Raw genomic sequence first — 6,290 nt, forward strand, 5'->3', positions numbered from 1 at the left:
GGAACTCCGACTTAAGTCCAGAAGATTAAGGACTGTAGAATATTGAACTTCTGACACTGTTGGCACTCACAAGTCACTGACTACTCCCTCCAGCCTTGCATTGGCTTGAGGTAGCTTGTTGTGAATTCCTGTATGGCTGCAACTTTTAACTGATGCACTACGCACTGTGCAGTGACTCTTCAGGGCCCAAAATGCAGGCGCCACCTTTAACTCTTCAGGGACCCCTGACTAGTTATCCCCCACTGTCACTTCAGGGTCCTCTACCTAGGTACCCCCTTTACAGCTAGCTGACACTTGGATCCTAGAACCTTCTCTGGAGTGGTCCCCACTGACACTAGGCAGACCCCCAGGGGCAATCCTCAGTACTCACAACCTGTGTAGGCTTTCCTGGGACTGGACCCCTCTTTCCCTCCGCTTGTTCTCGGTACACCGGATCCCCGCAGCTCAACTCAGCATCCTCTGGATTCTCAGTCAGCACCCCGAGACATCCACTTCCTCAAACCGGAGGAGAGATAGTTGTTCTCTCCCTCCTGGGACTCTGCTCCCGCCAAAGACGCTGAGTCATGCACTCCCCTCAGACTTATACCCACTCCCAGAATCCCTTGCGGCAGAATCTGCCTTCTGGGGTAGTTACAAGCCTGAATTTGTCCCTGATAGGGTTTTCTCCACTACCCTATGAGAAGCCTCTCACAGAGCCAGTGGGGAGACTCCTCTCTCAGCAGACACACCTGGAAGCCATGACACCCTAACCAAAAAGAAATCATGGCCCTGCTGTTCGGCAGAAAAGGCCCACTATGCAATTACCTAGCACCTACCTGTAGGGTGCTACACATACTATTAAGGGCATACCGGTGGGACAATTTATCCGTATATGGAGAATTGTAGTAAGGATGCTGACTTCGAAAGAGAGGCCTCTAGTCTGTAAAGCAGGTTCATATAATGGGCTTATCCCATTTGGACCTTGGAATGGACATATAATATCGCAAAGGCGAAGAATAGGCAGGACCTTCTCAGCAAGCCATGGGCACCCTGTTCTGGAGTTACCCATAAGCCCACACTGGTTACTCCATTTAGTTTGGAGTTTCACCGAGTAAGTGACACTGTCAATAGGTATTTGCCCTTATTATATGAGGACAGTGTTTTATCAGAGGTATTATGGGATGGCATTAACCACTTTAGCCCCGGAAGGTTTTAGCCCATTAATGACCAGGCTATTTTTTGCCATTCAGCACTGTGATACTTTAACGGACAATTGTGCTGTCATGCGACGCTGTGCCCAAATTAAATTAATATCCCTTTTTCCCACAAATAGAGCTTTCTTTTGGTGGTATTTGATCACCTGCGCAAATTTTATTTTTTGCGCTATAAACAAAAGAATAGCGACAATTCTGAAAAAAAGCAATATTTTTCACATTCTGCTATATAACATTACCAATAAAAAAATGTAAATATAAAAATTTTTCATAATTATAGGCCAATTTGTATTCTGCTACATATTTTTGGTAAAAAAAAATCCCAATAAGCGTTTTTTGATTGGTTTGCGCAAACGCTATCGCGTCTACAAACTATGGGAAAGATTTATGTCATTTTTATTCTTTTTTTTTTTTTTTTTTTACTAGTAATGGCATCGATCAGTGATTTTTAGGCAGACTGCAACATTTCGGGAGCAGATCAGACCCCTAACTGACAATTTTGACATATTTGGGGGGGACCAGTGACATTACTACAGCAATCAGTGCTAAAAATATGCACTTTTACTGTAATAATGACACTGGCAGGGAAGGGGTTAACTCAGGGGCAATCAAATGGTTAAGTGTATGCCTAGGGGGTGTTTTCGAATTTTCGAACTGTGGGGAGGATAGGCTTGTGAGAAGGATCACAGGTGCTCTGTGCTGATGCCTGAGAGAACAATGGTCAACTGTGTTTACAACAACAGACCATCGTTCTCTCTCCTCGAGGAGTGATCGCGGGGTGCCTGGCGGAGATTGCGCCTGCCGGCCCCGTGAGCCAGCTTCCCAGCTGGCTAATGTACCTAGCAAAGCTGGCTCCTTGGCTAGTTCACTCTCCCCTAGCTTTTTCAGCTCCAAGTCTGATGTGGTAAACTTGGTTACATTTTAAGGGCAACTATAAGTGTGGGGGTAGAGATTGCCCCTGTTGCCCACACATTGATAGTGGTGATACAGTTGCATCAAGTGTTAACCAAAACATATTTAAATTAAAATGGTTTTATAATTGTAATACCTGGTATGTAATCTATGTCATCACTTGCAATGCGTGTTCGACACCATATGTTGGCTGGACCACTAGACGTCTAAGGGACAGATTCTGAGAACACCTCAGTAATATTAGATTGAATAAATCCACCAATGTGGCAAGACACTACAATAGTTACAATCATTTAATGGTGGGGATATGAACTTGGCGTCTATCCAAGTTGTGGAACAAGTCAAACTATCAACCGTGGGGGGTGGATGGGGGATCTGTTTAGATTGCTATGCAGAAGGAAGGTGTTATGGATTTTCCATTTATAGACTCGCATGCCTGATGGCTTAAATTATTAATGGGATGTTTCCCATTTTCTGGAGTGACTCTATGCCTACCTCCTGCATATTTTGATAATTTGATATTCTGGCATTCTGTGTATTTTGGGGATGTACATTTATTTTGCACATTCTGTTTTACACCTCCTTTTTGTATATTCTGGTGTCCTGTGTATTTTGGACATACAGTACCTCACAAAAGTGAGTACACCCCTCACATTTTTGTAAATATTTTATTAAATCTTTTAATGTGACAACACTGAAGAAATGACACTTCGCTACAATGTAAAGTAGTGAGTGTACAGCTTGTATAACAATGTAAATTTGCTGTCCCCTCAAAATAACTCAACACATAGCCATTAATGTCTAAAACGCTGACAACAAAAGTGAGTACACCCCAAAGTGAAAATGTCCAAATTGGGCCCGCAGTGTCAATATTTTTTGTGGCCACCATTATTTTCCAGCACTGCCTTAAGCCTCTTGGGCATGGAGTTCACCAGAGCTTCACAGGTTCACACTGGAGTCCTCTTCCACTCCTCCATGACGACATCAAGGAGCTGGTGGACCTTGCCCTCCTCCACCTTCCATTTGAGGATGCCCCACAGATGCCTAATAGGGTTTAGGTCTGGAGACATGCTTGGCCAGTCTAACACCTTTACTCTCAGTTTCTTCAGCAAGGCAGTGGTCATCTTGGAGGTGTGTTTGGAGGTGTTATACTGCCCAGTGGCCCAGTCTCCGAAGTGAGGGGATCATGCTCTGCTTCAGTATGTCACAGTACATGTTGGCATTCATAGTTCCCTCAATGAACTGCAGCTCCCCAGTGCTGGCAGCACTCATGCAGCCCCAGACCATGACACTCCCACCACCATGCTTGACTGTAGGCAAGACACACTTGTCTTTGTACTCCTCACCTGGTTGCCGCCACACACGCTTGACACCATCTGAACCAAAAGAGTTTATCTTGGTCTCATCAGGACACAGGGCATGGTTCCAGTAATCCATGTCCTTCGTCTGCTTGTCTTCAGCAAACTTTTGGCCCCTGTGCTGCAACTCAGTGTCAGGGTTTTGGCAATCTTCTTATAGCCTAGGCCATCTTTATGTAGAGCAACAATTATTTTTTCAGATCCTCAGAAAGTTCTTTGCCATGAAGTGTCATGTTGAACTTCCATTGACCATTATGAGAGAGTGAAAGTGATAACACCAAATTTAACACGAGTTACATGACACCGGGGAGGGAAAATGGCTAATTGTGATCCTATCCTGTGGTGAATTGTTGCTGAATCTGATGCTATGGAAAGGAAGAGTGAGATGTATTGCAATGTTAACATGTTGATACCATCATTAAAGGTTGCTTGTGTTGGGCATTTCTATTCTTATCGGAGGTGGACCTCAGGCAAGAATATTTTTTTTTTCAGTTAAATAAAGAGCACACACACACACATAAGCTATGATTGCAAAATATTTTATTTGAACACATTTTATGACAAAAATTGTCATTGTATAAATAATGTTTCAGTTAATTTACTTTTTTCTCCAACAACAACAGCAATTATTTCAACTTAACAAATTATTCAAATTTTCTTACACAACCATCTTAGCTAATGGCAAGTATAAATAATAGTACAAATGACAACCCTATTAAAGTAGAGCTATAAGCAAAACGTTTTATTTTGGATAGAGCAAGGAAGGGTTATACCCCTGTCAGATTTTTTTATTTTTTTTGCACCATCTGTGTCCTATTGCAGAGATTTCCCTTAGCTTCCTGTCCTTTAGCCAAACAGGCAGTGATAGGAAATCCCAGCAAATTAAGGGAATTCCTTGGGGACCCCCAGGTTACCAGAACTAGTGTCCCCATTGGAGGATTTCCCCTCTATTACTTTTCTGTGGACAGCCCAAAATTTGGGATTTTCTTTTACTTTCCCTTTCAATGATAATGGTAAACAGGAGAGAGGGTGATTCCCTAATCGGAGAACAGAAAGCAATAAAAACTGACAAGTGTTCTAACCATCTCCGCTCTGTCCAAAACTAAAAAAAAAGTTTGACATTTAGTTTCACTGAAATCATTTTGATGCTGTTGGATTACATGTCCCTAGTACAGAAGAACTGGCAGGATTTTAAATTAACGAAGCATGTCTGCAGTACACTGTATATTTAAATTAATTCATTTTAAAAAAAAGCAACATGAGAAGTAAAGTAACGTATTGCAAGAATTGCAAAATGCTTTTATTGTTATGAATTAGTGCTATTTGTTCTATTTTTTTACATGAAAACTGTATTATGTTGAAAACAGGCCCTTATAATTATGATGATGTTATTGCCACTTCCCAATGTTTGAGCAAATTAATTTGCCCTGACAAATTGTCATCCATTGTTCCCAGCACTTCTCAATATCTCTGCTTAGTTAGTGGGAGGATTCAAAGAAGCGGGAAGTGACATCATTGAAGGGAAGATGTAGGGGGAGACTTCAGGGGAGCTACATGGATCTAGGAAACATTGTGAACTGCCCTTTTTGCACAGAGGGAGGCTGCTTTGGTGTACACAGAAGAAGGTAGGGAAAGGCCCATAACCTCTGAGCTAGGCTGCTAATACAGATCAAAGCAGAGGTCATAGGGCTTTCAGGATCCTGCTGCTATACATGCAAACCACCTAGGAAACATATACATGTAACCATTAGGATGATGTGTTTGCAAATATGCATTAAAGTGCATTTCTTCCTCACAATTGTAAAATGAACATATGTATAAATGCATGAATGAAGATATAGTTCTGCTTTAGGATAGCCCTGGTGTACTGTCAACTCCTAAAAAAACCTTCCTGTACTTATGTAACATAACAGAAATGATTACTATGTTGGATTTTCATGAATAGTGCATTAGTACACAACTAGTTTCTTCCCTGTGAAGGTGATTACTAAACTATATACTATATAATAATATAGTTAATATATATAACTATATTGGACTTTTCAGCGATTACAGTCCCTGCATGAAATGAATTTATTATTACCACAATTATAAAGGATTGTAGCAATGTACCTAAGTTAATTGAGCTGTAAAGGAAACTAGGAAAGCATGTCAAATTCAATTTGACATATTTTTTAATACTTTTTTTTTTTAGAGAGTTCGCCATACAGTTTCGGCAGTGTCCTACTGGAAAATGTCACCCAGAGGGCAGCTAGCAAAAATTCTAAGACCTACCACTTGTCTGAAATTGCTTAGCACTGCAAGTTCAAATATCTCCTAGATCAGCCTTTTTCAACCTTTGTACCCCAGAGGAACCCTTGAAATAATTGTCAGGTCTTAAGGAACACTTGCTTAAATCAAACCAGTGAGGAGAATGCCCCTCACATTGGTGGGTAGTGAGAAAAGTGTCCCTTATATAGGTGTCAAGATGCAAGAATGCCCTCTTTACGGTTGTGGTCAGACTTTCACCCATACAGAAAGCTAAAAAGAGGATTGGTGTAATGTGATGTAGCCCTGGAGCTATGCAAGAACCAGCAGTGTGATGGTTAATGAGCTACAGTTCAAGGTGCCACTAGCAGCCTCCGGAGGATCCTAGTTGAAAATGATTGAGCATGGCTGTTCTAGATGGACAGGCCTCTTAACTGACATAAGCTGTAGAGTAGCCATATTCTGGAGCACAATTACATTGTATGTAATGAAGTTATTGATAAGATCTAATCAATCTTTATAGTAGCTTGAAGACTACTTTTTGGGTGATCATACAGCATGTTTTCTGCTTGCTGCTTCC

The sequence above is a fragment of the Pelophylax lessonae genome (genome assembly GCF_965119305.1).
Source record: "Pelophylax lessonae genome assembly, chromosome: 1".
Lineage (NCBI taxonomy): Eukaryota > Metazoa > Chordata > Amphibia > Anura > Ranidae > Pelophylax > Pelophylax lessonae.